Below are 18,552 nucleotides of genomic sequence, written 5' to 3'. Positions count from 1 at the left end.
ATAATGATAATCTAATTAAGCTAATGTTTCAGTAGGTTGTATCACCTAGACAATCTTTTTTTTTTTTGGTGCCTTCAAATCTGTGTTGACTCCTTACAACTGTCTAGACAAGTCCCTCCAGTTTTCTTGGCAAGGTTTTTCAGAAGTGGTTTGCCCTTGCTTGTTTCCTAGGGCTGAGAGAGACTGACTGGTCCAAGGTCACCCAGCTGGCTTTGTGCCTAAGGCAGGACTAGAACTCTCGGTCTCCTGGTTTCTAGCCTGCTGCTTTAACCACTACACCAAAGTGGCTCTCTAGACAATCTTAAATGGTGTCAAAAGTTAAGCCTGGTTGGTCCTTGTTAGTACTTGGATAGCAGCTTTCCTAAGAATTCCAGGCCATTGAGTAAGCTGGGATATTTTTAAAAAAATGGAAGAATGCAGTATGGGTGAACTAGGAGTTGAACTCAATTTGAAGGTGTTGTGTTTGCTCTTTGTGGCAAGAGAGACACAACTATGCCTGTTGGCCATTCCTTAACTCCACAGTTCATCCTCTTCCTCATTTCTAGACATAATCAGTATGTCTACAGGGGTACTAAGAGGAGCATGTGATGAGATGTGCATCGTGATGTCACAGCACAAACTCCATGACTTACATGCTTACATCAGACTTCAGGAAACAAGTACATAGGAGTGGGGTTTACACTGTGATATAATGGTACACTTTATCATTCTTCTGTTATGGTGAGTAGCAGTGTCACGTACATCTAACAGGCTGTCCAACACAGTCTGAAAATAACAGAAATAGAAGTTATCTCATTATTGTGACTCTTTCTTGATCAGTGGACATTTTAGATTCAACTGAATTCTGAAGAACATGCAAGCTGAATGTGAATAGAAACTCCTTTTAAACTTTAATGCACGATTCTTGGGGTAGGAAAGGTAGATCTTAGCAAGTAAAAAGTAGGGCCAAAGCAGAGAACAGTCCTTTCCTCCTTCAATATTCTAATCCAAAAGAGCACAGAGAGATCACAACCTTAATGTATATTGGAATATAATAGGGCTGTGCAAAATATTTGAAAGCCTTAAAGTTCATGAAGCACTGAGCTATCATATGCTCTTGAAGTTTTTGTCCAATTATTTCAAAAGACTTCTCATCTGAACAAAATAGTTATGCAAAAAAGACACTTCTGCCAGAATTACTACTAAAACTATTACTAGTCCAGCAATGACCGTGAATGATGCTAGATTTCTATGCTGAAGCCTATGCTGAGGTATTTGTGGCTCTCAGCTCATTCTCTGAATTTCTACTGTTCCTTTTACATAGACTATGTTAAACCCATACATGGGGGCATGACATAATATAACATCTGTATCTGTCTGCTCTGAGCGCTTAAGGGAAGGTGGGCTGTATATACGTACTTGTCCTTGTGAGCCAATTAAGGAGAGGCTGAACACTTTTCCAATCAAACTTTAAGATCTTCCATAACTTCCTTTGTGGAAAAGGAACAACCAGTTGGGAACAAAGTGGAAATGAAATTGAAAACTTTTTGGGGAAATATGTACCTTTTCCATAAAACAGTACCAATAGCAAAGTTTGTAATGCAAAAACAGGTATCATAGCACGATTAATAGGTGTTATTTCAAGAAAAGTAAAAATCTGAAGATGTTAAAACTCTTCTTTAGCCTATTTATCTTGGCCACTATGAACTATTTTCTTAGGTATCTTAAGATATAGGGAAGACCTTCCACTTATTAAAAGTCTCAAACATATGGCCCACCTCAAAACAGCCAATGAAATGGTATTTTCTGCATTAGCAGTACTTTTTGAACCATGCACGGAAAGAGCCATGATCTAGGTCTTCATGTTGACTAGGTCTTCTGACCTGGTTAAAATTACTTGGAAGGGGCAATCATTGAATAATAGACCATAAGGTTACAACACAGTCTGACATTGTAACACCCGCCATGGATGTTTTTACAAACCTCCATTCTCAAAATTTCATAATCCAAATGTCCCAATTCCTTAAATCCAAAGCATGTTGCCTGTGTTAGTCCTATGTAAATGTAGTCCTATGAAAATTACCCTTATGTTTCCCAAATGCCTGATTATCCCAAAGTGTTGGCTGTCTTCCAAAGCCATTCAGATAAATGATGCTGTACTGTATATGCAATTAAGAACAGATGTGTTACCAAGCTAATATATATGGGCCCTGATTCTTTCTAAATTTATGTGCAATCCCATTAATTTATTGTCAAACAGGTATCTTGATTAGAACCATGAAAAACCTGAATCACTGTGTTTGCTCAAAAGCCCATCAAGAAGTAATATGTCTTATTTCTGTGAGCATTCCTCACTCCCATTTTCTTAGAACTGATATTAACAACATGGTTTGTTTTGAACGGTTTGGTAGAAAGATGAGAGCAGATGATAAAGCTTTAGTTTAAAAAAAAATAATGAAGGGAATTGAATACTTTTTTTTTATTGTAACAGTGTGAAGATCTCAAAGAGCAGTACGCTCTAGAACACTGTTGCTTCTTCTCCTGATACTCTTTGGTTCTTCTGTCCCAATGGGGTTAACTTTATCTTAATTTTCTTTTAATTATTTTAATGAAATATTAAGCACATAAAGTTAATCAATCATGGCCAGAATAACTAGTTAGCCATTAAGATATGGAAATAATTGAAACCACAGCATTTCATACTGCATTTTGGAAGCAAATGAAGGAGAAGAATAGTAGAAGTGTTTTTAAGTGCAAATAAGTTCTCACCAGACATTTAAAGGTACCCTACAATATTTCCTGGAGGAGCTCCATCCACTTCACATCTGGATGGAACTGTAGAGAAGGCCATACTCTTTCTGCAATTAGCCTTGTCCTCCTGCCATGAAATGTAGCCTGTTAAACAGCTGTTTTTGTTGTTTTTTTTATTTTTTTGTTGTTGGTGGTGGTGTTTTCTTTTTCCTTTTTTGTTTTTTGCAGTTTAAGCCAGGTGTTAAAGCTTGAGGTTATGAACATTTGAAATAAATATAAATTCCTTCGTGTTGAGCTCAACTCCTGGTGACTACAAGGATGTGTCTACATTGCACTGGAAATGATTTGTTATTTTCCCTTAGGGTTTTATTTTATTTTATTTTTTTCACTTCCCAGTCTAATCTACATCCCTGAGATTTCCTGATGAACTGCTATCCAAGAGTTAACAAGATGCAAACCTGCTTAGATATTTTCAAGTTCACCAAGGTCAGATAAATGGTGCTACCTGAAATGGACTGTTTTGCTTATTTGGAAGTAAATCCCACTGAGATCAGTTAGGCTTCTTCCCATATATTTCAGCACCAGACTACAGTAAAATAAGGCTACCGTAAAGCAGGTTAATTGAACTTCTAGGAAGGATGCTCTTCAGGGAAGCACAGCTGCATTCAGACTGGGAGGGTCACAAGTTCGGGCTCATTGAGATTAGCTCAATAAATAGGGGAATATTAAAGAAGCTGTATCCCCTGATCTAAAGAGCATGGAAAAATGCTCTCAAAGGGGAATTTGTTAACATGCTGACCTCAAGTCTTTCAAAAGCTTTTTGCAAGTAAGCAACTCAAAACTTTTACCAAGACTTCCTGCCCCAGGAGCCCACTAAGTGGAATTGGACATGAGAAAAGGTATCACCAGGCTGAAAAAGAGAAATAGGTGAAAGAAAGCAAGAATCACACTTTGGGTTCTAGCCCTGCAGAAGCCTGGCTGGGGCTTCGTTCTCCGGTGCCCTCTGTCCTCCAGCAGATCATGCTATGAGGAAGTGGGTTCTGACAACACACTTCTGAGATTCCAGTAGAAGAGAATGTGCATAGCTCAGGGTTGAACTGTGGAGTCCTTGGGGTTCTCTGAGCTTGGTTGTTTTGTTACTTGGCTAGGTAACATCTTCAGTGCTAGAAGGGAGTGAGGTTTGCTCTCTGTTTATATACAGTAGCTTGCCCTGCCAGTGTTGGTGGGGGTGTTGTTCTTTCCTTGGTAGTTCCTTGATCAGGGTATTGTTTTCTGCTTGATTGTCTATCTGGTGTTAATCCTGGTGTTAAATCTCTGCTTATCTGGATGTTGATCGCTGGCGAGGAGGTGTTCTGGTCTTTTTGTTTCTTTTTTTATAGTCTCTTTTGCATAGTGTGTAGATGTTGTTTATCTCTATGTGCCTGTTGATGGCTGACTTGTCTGGATACCAAGCTTCAGGGAAACAAAAAGACCAGAACATCTCCTCGCCAGTGATCAACATCCAGATAAACAAAGATTAATACCAGGATTAACACCAGACAGTCAATCAAGCAGTGAACAACACCCTAATCAAGGAACTACCAACACAGACATACAATCAAGCAGTAAACAACAGCCTAACCAAGGAACTATCAAGGAGAAAACCACACCCCCACCAACACTGACAGAGCAAGCTACTATATACAAACAAAGAGCGAAGCCCACTCTCTTCTAGCAATGAAGATGTTACCTAGCCAGGTAATGAAAAGTCTGCAAGGAAACAACCAAGCTCAGAGAACCCCAAGGACTCCACTTCTAAGGTTTTTAAGATAGAGCAGTACCTTGTATTTCCTTCTCTAACTGGGAAACTGGGTTGTCCTTCCCTGGTAATTGGGCACAATATTTCTGCAATACTCTGTACTGTTAAAGTTGGTTTGGAGGAACATGCTTCCCAACAATTTAACCCTTTTCCCTACTGTCTGGGTGAGAATACAACGTGGCACAGTATATGCCAACATACTGTTTTAGACTGCATCAGTGTCAATCCTCTAGAAGCTGCTTCCCACTGTGGAGTTCAGAGACATTGCTGGATCTGAACTTTGTGGAAGGAGCCTGGGCTATTCCATGGGTGAGACTCAAGGCTGGGCTTCAGGTCTCCCAGCCTTGTGAGGGCCTCCTCACCTCTGTAGCAGGAACAGAGGAGGTAGTTCAGAAGATGGGGGGGAGATGTGAAATGTGTGAAGTGTAGGTGGCAGTCAGGTCAGCTGGGTGGCTGTAAGACACCTAGTTGAAAGTTCCTATGTCCGATACAGGTTTCGTGGGAAGGTGTGAGATGTTGGCTGGGAGGAGAGAAGAAGTAGAGTCAATGGGGGCACAGGATCTTGGTTGTGATGGGCAAAAGGAGCTACTGTAAAAGATTGAGAGTAATTCATATTTGGGGAAGGTGGCTTTGACATCTTCATGAATCCACCCTTCTCATACTGCAAATTTCTGGCTACTGCTATTAAATAACTGCTTTGTTTGTAGTAAGACTTTCCTTATACATGATTTAATTAGGGAAGAGAGAGCAGACCTGGCTTGTATTACTAAAACCGGTGTGGGGGAGAAGGATGGAGTTTATTTATTTAAAGATTGTATATGATCACCCATCTTGAATATTGCAGTTCTGCAAGCCAAAAAGAGAGAGAGAGAAAAATAATTTCAATTGCAACCCAGTATTAACAAACTAGAAACTAACATTCATACCTTCCTCCAGATCTTGCTGCTTTAGGAGCTACCTTGGTCACCAATTGACCGCTGGATGCAAATCAAGGTGCTGGTCATTACCTTTAAGAGCCTATATGGCTCTTGACCTGGTTACTGCTTTTGCCTGTCCAACCAGTTCTAACAGAATCAACTCCATCTAGGTCCGGTCCCTATAGGATTGTCACCTGAAAGGGCTTTGGAAGGGGGCATTCTCAGGAACTGCCTGTACTTTTTGGAACTCCTTCCCAGTAATGATTCAGTCAGCCTCATCCCTCCTGGGCTTCAGGAAAAACTTTGAAGCCCTACCTGTTCCATCCTGCACAGGAGGAGTGTCTCCTGTAATTTGAAGACAGGGCTGTGAGTGCCGGGCATTTATTGGATTTTATTCTTCTTGGGTATTTAGGTTGTGGGGGAGAATTTTTTCAAAGATTATAGATATAGGCTTTGGAAATGGGTGACATACAAGTAAATACCTGAATAAAAATGAAATTCAGAACTGTGATTTAGAGGCAGTTTGACTGAATCTCCAAATCAGATCTTTGAGTCAAGCATCTGGCTATTTGATTCAAAGTCCTCAAAGCAAGCGGGACATCTCTGAACTCTATGATTTGGGACCCTGAATCAAGTCAACAGTTGGAATTGAATTGATTCAACAATCTGTGAATTCAAACAGATCAAGGCTGATTCACACTGGCTGACTATATGAGAAGTTTGTGAGGCAGTGTGGGTAACATTTCCAAAAACTAGTGCAGAGTTCCAGTGTGCACCATTTGCCAAACACAGGGTTTTGCATTTTGTTCACTAAAGTAAAAAAAAATCATGGCCATGACTCAGAAAAACTTCCAGGGTATCCCCATTCCTTATTCCCTGCCTCCTATTGAGTGTCATCTGAGGAGGCCTGTTGAGGGCAAGTCATGACATAGGGATGACTATGTGCTTCAGTTCAAATTTATGACAGCACAATATTGTATGTGTTGGCAATCAGACTGTTGAATTCTGGAGAAGACTGTGGGAGCTACATGAAAGTTTTATAAGGGTTATTTCCACATTGAGCAGGGAATTGTGTATGAATATAAACTTAGGATCGGGTAGGATCCATAATGAGATGGTGAGTTTCTCTTGTGTTTAAGCGAAGTTGAGTGGAATTCCACTGCTACCATTCATAATCCAGATGAGTAGGTGTGGAACAAGAGAGATGGTTCTGGGTATATCCTAGCAGATGTACCTGTATCCCACTTCTGACTTTAACACTCACACATCCCATGAAAGTGTGGAGAAAAGATGCCTTACTCCAATGAGTCAATGGATCTCGGTCATGGCTTAAGTCTTTTCAGATTCAAATTTTGAGTTTGAATTCTATATCACTTTTGGAGATGCAGAGATGAAGTTTGGCTGAATCACAATCAGAGAATAAAAATGTACTTAGATTCAAAATTCCCCAGTGGATTTCCTCCATCCACCCCTCCTGTTAATTGAAACTTTTGTCTACTTTATTGAACAATAAAAGTGACAGGAAGTATTCCCAGGTGTCCTTCAGTATTAAAAAAAGAGAGAGAAAAAGGATAACGGGGTCCCTGCAAAGGTGACAGAAATTAATGCAGTGAGCCCAGCTATCAAACATTTTGATATGTGAATTGCCTGATATTTCTATAATGCCTTCTTATGATTGGAAATGTTATCGCTTCCATTGAATCAATAGGAAATGTTAAAGCTCAGCAGAACCCCAATTACAAAATAAAGCTCGAAGGTTAACATCTGGGACTGGCAGAGATAGAAACAATTTCTATTGTCATAGCTTTCTGACAAGTAAATGTCAGAAACATAACACCTTCTACTGGGCTTTGTAGAAAGCACATGTAAAAGAGTGATTGCAAGGCAGCCTCAAGTCAAATCACCTGTCAGCCTTGGTTTGACGTGGAATTACTTTTGTTTTATGCATCTATTAACCTTGAACTATCAGCATTTGTTTTAATGTTCTGCTCTGAAGTGACCTAAATATACTTCCTTAATGCACTTACCGCTGCAGCAGCTAAGATGGAAGTTGAAAGGAAGAGAGAAATGTACTAGCATTGTCCCATTCTGGTTGTCTCTTGAAGCCCACTATGAATTAATTGGGTTCAGGGTCAATCCTGCTTATCTGTGATTCTCAATGGGTGGGCTTCTGTGAGTCATTTGTGCAGCCTCCCTCCTTCTTTCACTCTCCTTATCTCAAAGTCTATTGTAAAGACAGAAAGAAAAACTGAAAGCCCTATGTATCCTGAGAATGGAGAAGCATTAAGTACCTTCAAATCTATCGCCAGCCGTTCATCAATATTTGCAAGTTTTCTCACTGGCAAATTAAAAAGCTGTGGAAGTTTCCCCTTCTCATTCCATAAGTTTGCTCAGCTCTACTTTCCATGGTTCTTGAATTCCAGTTTACATAACGGACTTCCTAAAATCATTTATTGAAGTGCCATTTGCTGTACCTTTCCACTCTTGGTCCCATTTCTTTGTGCCAATGCAGAAAGAAATACTACAGCAATGTCATTAAATGTATAAATACATCAAGATTCTTCCTGAGCAATGTTTCATGGTGATGCCCGTGAACTACCTTCTGGCTAAATCACAATGAGGATAATGATGACATCACTCAGCCTGTTAGTCCATATGTTCCATCTTCCCTAATGGAAGAGAGATTTGCCTGGAGTAACCAATGGAAACATCCAAGATTTGGTCTTTATTTTGACTGGGCAATCTCCTGTCTCACAAAAAGTAGTAGATTTTTTTTTTAAGGATTTCTTTTGAATCCAGCAATTCCCACTCAAACAATGAGAAGAGGTACCCTTCCAACATCTCTGTGATGTCAGTATTGAATGGGTTCTACAGTTTATACTTCTGCAGATCTAGGAAGTCTCCTGAGTACACTGAAATTGTTAGCTTATTTTTGTGTACCTCTGCTTCCCTTCCAAAGAGATACTGTAGTTCATCAGCATTCATTGGAATGATCAGGTTTGCAGAAATGTCTACCTAAAATATTAATGAAGAGAGCTCGTTTGGTGTAGTGGTGAAGGCACTAGGCTAGAAACTGGGAGATGGTGAGTTCTAGTCCTGCCTTAGGCACAAAGCCAGCTGGGTGACCTTGGGCCAGTCCCTTTCTCTCAGTCCTAGGAAGAAGGAAGCAAGGGCAAACCTCTTCCAAAATCTTGCCAAGAAAACAGCAGGGACTAGTCCAGGCAGTCACCGGAGTCAACACTGACTTGAAGGCACACACACACACAAACACACACACAGCAGTATGACAACATCCACAAAAGGGACCAAAACAGAAGTCCTGAAATGCAGAAATGAATAAATATATCACTTTTTTGTATGGTGCCACAGTGTCCTTCATTCATTCATTCTTGGTGACACTTTTAACCACTGTTATGCTTTGCTGTTGGAATGCATAGCCATATGATGTGGTGATAGCTATTAACCTGGATGGTTTAAAAAAGGAACAGATAAATTCATGGATGACAGATCTGTCAAAGGCTAATGGTTTTGAAGACTTAGTGTTTCCTTCAGACTGGAGGTAGTAGGCCTCCAAATAGTGGTTGAAGAAGAACTGTGATGGGAGAAGGGGGTGTCTCCATCCCCTTTTGGTCAATGTTCCAAAGGGATCTAGTTGGCCTCCCTGAGAAACAAAATGCTGGACTAAGATGGGTTTGGATTTGATCCAGCAAGGCTGTTTCTATGCAAAATGTCTGCAAGAGAATTCCAACAGACAATTAAGTAATACTTCATTTTGTCTATTTTAAATCCTTTAATTAGCTTCATTGGATGGCCATTGTTCCTAAAAAGAGGAGAAGGAAAATTTAAAAAAGCTTCAACTGTTTCCTCCTCCTCCTCTTCCTCCTCCTCCACCACTACCATGTGAGACCAAACAGACTTCCAGTTGCACAAGTAAGTATCTGAGGAGCACCTTAACTGGCAGTTTCACCTCTCCCTAAATGAACTCTCACTACTTAATCTTGTTGGCAATAAAGAATCTAAGAACTTGCCCACCATCTGCTCCAGTCCACCTAGGTTTGCTGAACAAATGAAATATTTCTTTCCCCATGCCAAACTCCTACATTTGATCAATGGTAGGGTACTGAATTACACAGAATACCCTTCCATGCTTCCTAAGGGGCAGATGAAGGCCTTGCCCATCACATGGCATCAGATTCTAAGTAGAAAAATTATCATGGAACTCAACCAGTTATGGCTTGGCTTCCTAAACTTTTGGGGAGCAAAAGACGGCTATTCAATGCCATGATGACATCACCAGAAGAAGCAGGGCTGATGTTTTTACTGGTTTTGGGAGGATTTGGGAGTGAGAGTACAAATGGGAAAGGGAGGTCTCTGAGAAGCAAACTACTTCCTCTGCTACCACCCTCAGCCTTAAAACTTTCCAATTCCTTTCCCCTCAAAAACAATCTGGAACTCTGCAATTGAAATTCAACCATTCACCACAGATTGCTAGTAGTGTGATCGAGGAATGCTGGAGGAGTGCTCAACCCAGGTGGCTCACCCCTATTTTAGAGGTTCTGCTCATTTTTCATACCGTGTTCTTACATTATGAAAGCTGTGTCCAGCATCAATGCCCAGGCATCAAGAGGGTCTGAGAAGGGAGGCATCACTGAATAAATGATGCAAATTATGTGCTATACATCACTGAGGTTAAGGCATCATGACACTGTGGTTTTAGAGGGTGCTTGTGCATCAGAGTCAACTATCACACTCATATCTGACATCATTTGCATGCAGAAATATAAGTAGCCCTAAATGGAATATAAATCAGTATCAAAGGGGTTAAGGCTAAGCACACGCGGCTTCAGTGACGAGCATTCAGCATTCATCCCCACATACATTTTTCTCCCTTCTTATTTCCTCTTTCACCTTCCATGCTAAGAAGAGAGAAGCAATTAGTTGGACCCAGAATCTTATATGAAGTGTTCCCAGTCACATACAGGAAATCTAGCTTTGAATAGGAAGGCCATTGCAAGACAATACTTGCATTTGTTCAGAAGTTTGAAGTGCACTGCAGAAATCTCCATAAAACGAGTAACTTACGAAACGCAGGGAAAGCACACCAACACACAATCCTTTAGGTAACCTTGCTTACAAAACTGAGCATGAATTTGAGATATTGTTTTTTACCCTGTCTCCTGTTCAAGCAGGTGCAGAAACGTATCTCGATGATTTTTCAGCCGGATTGACGAGTAATAGAATAAAAACCCAATTGGCGTATTTGCTCATCCTAAACCCATTCTGCTGACATTTTCTGTGCAAGACCTTGGAAACTAAGATCTCTAGTTTGCTTGATTTTGTTTTATCTAGTAAAGCACCACATTCTCCAGCGAACAATTATTACTGTTGGTTGCACAGTCAGCCAGATGTTTGGACTGGATTTGGCATTTTTATACACCTATTGGGTCCTTCCCAAGGACAGATGTATGATGATGATGATGATGATGATGATGATGATGATGATGATGATGGTTGGTTGCACAGACAGTCAGATATTTAGACAGGGTTTGGCATTTTTATCCACCTATCGAGTCCTTCCCAAGGACCTGGGATAGGCAGATGTTGCTGTCTGATGATGTTAAAGGTATCGTTGCAGGATATAAGCTTATTATTATTAAAATTATTATAGAAACTATATATAAAATATATAAATGATGATGATGATGATGATGAATGATTGTGAGAATGAGGATGATGAAATGACATCCAAGAAATGTTCCAGCAATACTAGTGGTGTGGGTGCCCATTTGGAAATGGCCCCATTCGCATTCCTTCTGAGAAACAGCTTGCATTTTGCAAGTAACAGTAACAACAGACTGGAAGGTAAGAAAGAATTCCTACAACACATGGTCAACATTTGTGAGTTTTATCACCTCTACAGCTCATCTGAATCCATTCTGCCTGTGAGTCATATATGCTGTGAATTAACCATGCTTAGAATATGGAGCAATAGATTTCAGAAAAGATGGGAAGTTCGTATAAAAGAGCCTGACAAAATGAACAATATTTCTGCGATGAAAAGGAACCATTGCCACTTTAAAGTCTATTAAACCGGTTCCTATATGGATTGGGAGTGCAGATTGTATATTCATTTGCTCTGTGCTGATGATAAAGGGGTGAATAAAAGTTGTTATGCTGATTTTATGTTGTTGGATGCTGGACTAGAAAGTGAATTATTAACCACACGCATGGAAGACTAACGCAAAGGACTGCGGACTATGTGTAATTGAAAGCGACTTGAGGCTTTAGAATAAAGAGAGAGATTTCTTTGACTAAAGACACGAGAAAGATCGCAACCACTGTGAGATCCAAACAGATAATTAACAAAAGAAAATAATATTGCTCTGAAAACCAAACAATAGCCATCTCAATAAATTTCTCACATTGATTTAGAACACTGCCTCTTGGAAAAACGGTCAAAAGAATAACATTTCAGATAACAGCTTCTCTGAAAGCAAAGATATTCCCTTATCCAGAATTTGTCATGGAAACCAGAACTGACTTTCACTTTAAAAAGAATGATTTCCAAACATCTTCCTTCGTGTTACATATAGTTTTGCCATTAGGTGATGTTTCATACATTACCCTGTACGAATCCAGATTTATGATAAACTCTGAAGAAAACTGCAGGTTATCATTGTCTCCCTCAATATAACATACCTGCCTGATAGCAATATTTGGTCTATTGGTATATGATTATACTTTTCCAATACAGTTAAAACACAGTATGTTAAAGAACTGAAAACAGAAGGGAAGTCACTGGTGAAGTTCTTCACTTTTCCACAACCCCCCCCCAAATTATGCAATTCAGTTATCACTTTCTATAGCAAATTTCATGGTCTCCTGACTCAACTGCACTTGGATCCCAAATCCAGCAAGCATCTTCCAAAGACAAGAACTTAGCACTGGGTTTGCTTAGCATTTGTCCTTTCTCAGAAAAAAGTCCATGGAACAGGACTTCTTCCTTCTTCCTTCTCATCCATTACATTCATTTCGAACTCTATTATAAGTTTTCATGTACATACAGCACCTTCCTTCCCAAGCACTGGATAGCTAATTCTAAGTGTTGTTGTTGTTCAGTCATTAAGTCGTGTCCGACTCTCCCTGACCCCATGAACCATATTGCACCAGGCCTTCCTGTCCTTCACTGCCTCCCTGGGTTTGCTCAGTTTCATGCTCATTGCTTCAGTGATGCTATCTAACCATCTCATCCTCTGCCGCCCTCTTCTCCTTTTGCCTTCAGTCTTTCCCAGCATCAGGGTCTTTTCCAAAGAGTCCTCTCTTTGCATTAGGTGACCAAAGTATCTGAGCTTGAGCTTCATTATCAATCCTTCCAACGAGCAATCAGGATTGATTTCCTTTAAGATCGACTGGTTTGACCTCCTAGCAGTCCAGGGGACTCTCAAGAGTCTTCTCCAGCACCACAGTTCAAAGGCAACAATTCTTCGGTGCTCAGCCTTCTTTATGGTCCAGCTCTCACAGCCATACAATTCTAAGTGTGGCTTATTCTAATTATTCTCTAATGCTATGTGAGCCATAGGTTTGGAGAAACCATAGGTTTATCATAGATGGTAACTCGTTTCTTCTCAAATGTGGATGTGCAGTGAATAGGCTGTGGGATTCCAGCCAGCTGTTTGATAACTCCATTTATTTCACCAAAATGTGTTTTCAATCAGTGAAATGAAATTACGTAAATAGAGAGCAGAAACATAGGTTTTCATGACTGTGGGAGGAAGAGCATTATGACGCCATCGTGCAGATGGTGTCCTGATGGACATGACGTGATTGTCAGTGTTTACAGACAGAAGTCATATGCTTGCTTGCTCTATAAAATTAGAACAGGCTAATCACCATTTGGAAAAAGAAAAAAGAAATATAAATCATGATAAAACAGTTACTTCTAAATAGCAGTGTTAACCGAAAACTAGTGCTAATGTCCTCTAATGGGATCCTCTGAACCTTGGGAACATTTCCCAGGCACAAAATAATAAAATCATAAAAGACTGGGGTGATACTTTGCTACAATTTGAGAAAATTAGCTTGATTCAGAACTCTCATACTTTTAGTCAGATTAATTGGATCAGTTTGGCCACTGGTGCCTTCTTTTCTCTAGCAATGAACAATATTTAGCAAGCTATAAATGGTACCCAAGGAATCTGGAAGGATCTCTTGTGAGTTATTTAATTTATAAGGCTTTCTATTTATTGTCTTCAGATTTTTCTGCTACTATGGCATCAAGATGACATACAATAAATTAGTCGGGTTGTTGACTGTAACGTATGTGGGAACACACTGACAGTTCCTCAGTTCTGTGAGTACTCTCCAATTGTCATACCATTTGAAAAATGCTGCAGAAATTTCATATACTTATGGTGGATACAAAATTTGAACTGGAGATCTTTAATCTTGCATCTTCCCTTTCATTCTCAGCCATTATATTTCAAAGTTTGTGTGTATGTTTTTGTGTATGTATGAATGTGTATATATATTTAAAAATCCCCTTTCATCCCCATGGGTGGTCTGTGTCTTCCTCAATCTTGGGTCCTCTACCAGAGGCCTGGGAGTTCGAGGGTTCTGCACAGTCTCTGAGCTGTTCCTAGCCCTGCACTCTTCTGGACAGAGAGCTCGGATGTTGTTCCTGGGATCTGTTGGGGCCATTCTCCCAGCTTAGGAGTCATGGCCCCGAGTGCTCCTACCACCACTGGGACCACTTTGTCCTTGACTTTCCACATCCCCTCTAGTTCCTCCTTCAGGCCCTGGTACTTCTCCAGCTTCTCATGCTCCTTCTTCCTGATGTTGCTGTCACTTGGCACTGCTTCACCACTGCTATCTTCTGGTCTTTGTCTACTACCACAATGTCTGGCTGATTGGCCAGTACCTGCCTGTCTGTCTGGATCTGGAAGTCCTACAGGATCTTAGCTCTGTTATTCTCCATGACTTTCTGTGGAATATCCCATCTGGACTTGGAAGGGTCTAACCCATACACTCTGCAGATGTTCCTGTACACAATGCCAGCTACTTGATTGTGTCATTCAGTGTATGCTGTTCCTGTCTACATCTTACACCCTGCCACTATGTGTTGGACTGTCTCTGAGGCCTCTTTGCACTATCTGCACCTTGGGTCCTGTTTAGTGTGGTAGACCCCTGCTTCTATGGATCTGGTGCTTAGTGCCTGTTCTTGTGCTGCTATGATCAGTGCCTCAGTGCTGTCTTTTAGTCCAGCCCTTTCCAGCCACTGGTAGGATTTCCCAATGTCAGCCACCTCAGCTATCTGTCGATGATACATCCCATGCAGGGGCTTGTCTTGCCATGGCACTTCCTCTGCTTGGACTTCCTCTCATATCTGCTGCTGCCTGAGGCATTCTCTTAGCAGCTCATCTTTGGGTGCCACCTTACTGATGTACTCCTGGATACTCTGGGATTCATCCAGGACAGTGGCTTTGACACTCATCAGACCCTGCCCGCCCTCTTTCCAGCTGGTGTACAATCTCTGGATGTTGGACTTGGGGTGGAAACCTCTGTACATTGTGAGGAGCTTCCGGGTCTTCACATCGGCAGCCTCCATGGCCTGCTTTGGCCACCTCACTATACTGGCAGGGTTTCTGATGACTGGCAGGGCGTACATGTTGATGGCGTGGAACTTGTCCTTCCCATTGAGCTGGCTCTTCAGGACCTGTCTTATCCTTCGGTGGTACTTGGATGTTGCTGTCTTCCTTGCCTCCTCATCATGGGTCCCATGTGACTGTGGGATACCAAGGTACATGTAGCTGGTGCTGGCCCACTGGTAGTTCCACCCTATCAGTCTTAACTACCTTCCCTCTCTTTACTATCATCCTGCCACACTTCTCCAGTCTGAATGACATGCCAGTGTCCTCACTATAAATCCATGTCATGTGGATCAGCAAGTCGATATCTCGTTCACTCTTAGCATACAGCTTGATGTCATCCATGTAGAGGAGGTGGCTGATTGTAGTTCCAATCTTGAAATTGCATTAGTATCCCTTCCTTGTGATTATCTGACTGAGAGGTTCAAGCCTATGCAGAACAGCAGCGGGGGCAGTGCATCACCTTGGTGTATGACACACTTGATGGCCGCTTGTGCAAGCTGTCTTGAGTTGACTTCCAGTGTTGTCTTCCAGTCTCATTGAGTTATTGAGGAAAGTCCTTAGTGTCCTGTTGACTTTGTATAGCACCAGGCTTCAAAACGTGTATGTGTGTGTGTGTGTGTATCCCAGCCTCCTTATGCATAAGCAATTCTCAAAGCAGTTTGCAATGATTAAAACTAATAAAATTCTATCAAGAGCAAATGAGAAAACAATCACAATGACAAGCAGACAGAAACAACAGATAACCTGTTTCATTAAATAAAATGTTTACTGCCATTTTTTTTTTTTTTCAAAGAGGAAGGTCTTAATCAGTCAGCAAAACACCTGCAGGGAAGGTAGCAATCTGACTTCTTGAGGCTTGAAGTTTAGGTATGATTGCCTTAGAAGGCCCTTTCTTCTACCCCAACTGCCATAGTTAAGTCACTGAAAAAATAGGACTAAGATTGAATATAAAGACCAAACTAAGGACAACACATAAAAGAACCTGTCTTAAATTGACAATGAAGATATTGAAGTGGTGAATAGTTTCTGCCTTTTAGGATCAGCCATCAACAGTAAAGGAGTGAACAGTCAAGAAATATACCACAAATGTCCACTTGGTAGAGCAGCCATGGTATATTTGGAAAAGATATTCAGATGATGTGATGTGTCTATACTTACCAAGATCAGAATAGTACAAGCCATGGTATTCCCTGTGACACTCTATGGAAGTAAAAGTTGGACTTTGAAGAAGCAGGATACTTTCAAACTTTGGTGTTGGAGAAGACTCCTGAGAATATTGTGGATAGCCAAGATACAAACTGATGGATCATTGAACAAATCAACCCAGAATTCTCACTTGAGGCACAAATGACCAGGCTCAGATTATCCTACTCTGGACACATTATGCAAAGACCCAGCTCTCTGGAGAAGGCTGTGATGCTGCAAGAGGTAGAAAAAAAGAGAAGAAGAGGATGACCAGCAGCAAGGTGGATGGACTCAGTTACAGTGGGAATGAATACGTCATTGGAAGACCTAAAGGATCAGGTTAGGGACAGATCATCACGGAGAAACTCTGTCTTTGCGGTTGCTAAGACTTGACACCAGCTTGGTGGCACATAATCAAAAAACTAGTTGGCAATCCTGTATGAAGCTGCTTGCTCTGTAATGCAACATTCTCCTCACCTCATATATAAGCAAGGCCAAATTGCCATGCAAGTAGCAATTCTTCATGACACTAGCAAGACCCAAATTCTTTAACATCCTCTCAGTCTCCTCAGGAAGCCGTTGTGTGATGCTGATGTATTCAAGGATAAATTTTAATACAATAAATTCAGGCTTTTCCATGTTTGTAGAAGAAGAAAATCACACTGTTACAACAGTAAGGGGGTAATTTGCAGGACATCCATGTCTTTGATAAGCTATGTGTAGTTTACTTGGTCCCTGTGCCTTTCATGAACTGGTGCCAATGGACTGTGACCTGTCTGCTCAGGACAATCGGGTGCTCCTTAGCTCCTAAAAGATGACACATCCACTTTCTTATCTTGATTGTAAAACAATTAGTCAATTAGCCTGTTGTTGTTGTTCAGTCGTTAAGTCGTGTCCGACTCTTCGTGACCCCATGAACCATATTGCGCCAGGCCTTCCTGTCCTTCACTGCCTCCCTGAGTTTGCTCAGTTTCATGCTCATTGCTTCAGTGATGCTATCCAACCATCTCATCCTCTGCCGTCCTCTTCTCCTTTTGCCTTCCATCTTGCCCAGCATCAGGGTCTTTTCCAAAGAGTCCTCTCTTCGCATTAGGTACCAAATTAGATTACCAAAGTATCTGAGCTTGAGCTTCATTATCAGTCCTTCCAATGAGCCTGTACTTCTTAGAATATGATATAATGCAATGAAACCAGATCTATGTTGCCTGAAATCAGGGTTCCTAGCTTTGCTTGCTGGAAACCCAGTGTTTTTTTTGTTTTGTTTTTGTTTTTTTTGCTACCTTAAAGAGAGAGCCAGTTTGGTGTGGTTAAGGCACCAGGCTAGAAACCAGGAGACTGTGAGTTCTAGCCTGCCTTAGACACAAAGCTAGATGCGTCACCTTGGGCCAGTCCCTCTTTCTCAGCCCTTGGAAGGAGGCAAGGGCAAGCCCCTTCCCAAAAACCTTTCCAAGAAAACTGCAGGGACTAGTCCAGGCAGTCGCCTGGCGTCAAACACTGACTTGAAGGCACAGAGAAGCTTAATAAAGAAAACCAGGTTGGGACTCTCAGTCATTTGGCTTGCTTTAGAGGTACATTTTCCATCACTGTAAAGTCTCCTGGCTGCCCATATTTCCCAGTCTAAAAAGCCCCTTGGGAGGAATTCCCTTCTGATGTTTTCCCAGGAGTGTCTGCAGGGTGTGGTCCAAAAAACCAAAAGACAACCATGAAGATGAGCTTGAAGTTCTGCCTCTTCTTGTGTGCATCCGTGCAATGCACATTTTTTTTTAAAAAAAAGGGGGGGGTAGAGCTGCAATTGTACTGTTGTAACCATCATCCTTGACTTTTTTGACTATATCCTGCAGACAATCCTTTGTATTCCTTTGGGATTTCAGGGAAGTGTGGAAGCCAGAGAGGATGCAGATGGTTCAAGAGATGGGAAGTCAAGGAGCCTCAGTCTGTTGGAAAGACTTGATTGTACCATGGACAAGACACTGAGTAGCTGTACTTTCTATCAGCTCCCATAATAAAAATAAGTTCAAAGCATCACTAGAATAATTTCTAAAGCACCCCGAGGATCAAGTGGAAACAACTGCAGCTTCTTTTATAGGAGAAGTAAAATTCCAGAAAATTGCAGGACATTTCAGCACAGCATTGGTCTTGTTTGTTCCCACTTGTTCTAAGCAACACGTTTTAGTGCATTTCCCTTAATACGTGTATTTGTTGCAAACAAGTTCCCTTAATTTACGGCACATTCTATGTAATTTTCTCCACAATGTTTTGCGTGCCTTTTTTTTTA

This window comes from Python bivittatus, unplaced genomic scaffold (genome assembly GCF_059951505.1).
Source record: "Python bivittatus isolate LINGU-HERP-01145 unplaced genomic scaffold, Pbiv_v1 ctg000570_np1212, whole genome shotgun sequence".
NCBI lineage: Eukaryota > Metazoa > Chordata > Lepidosauria > Squamata > Pythonidae > Python > Python bivittatus.
Note: the sequence above shows the minus strand (reverse complement) of the source record.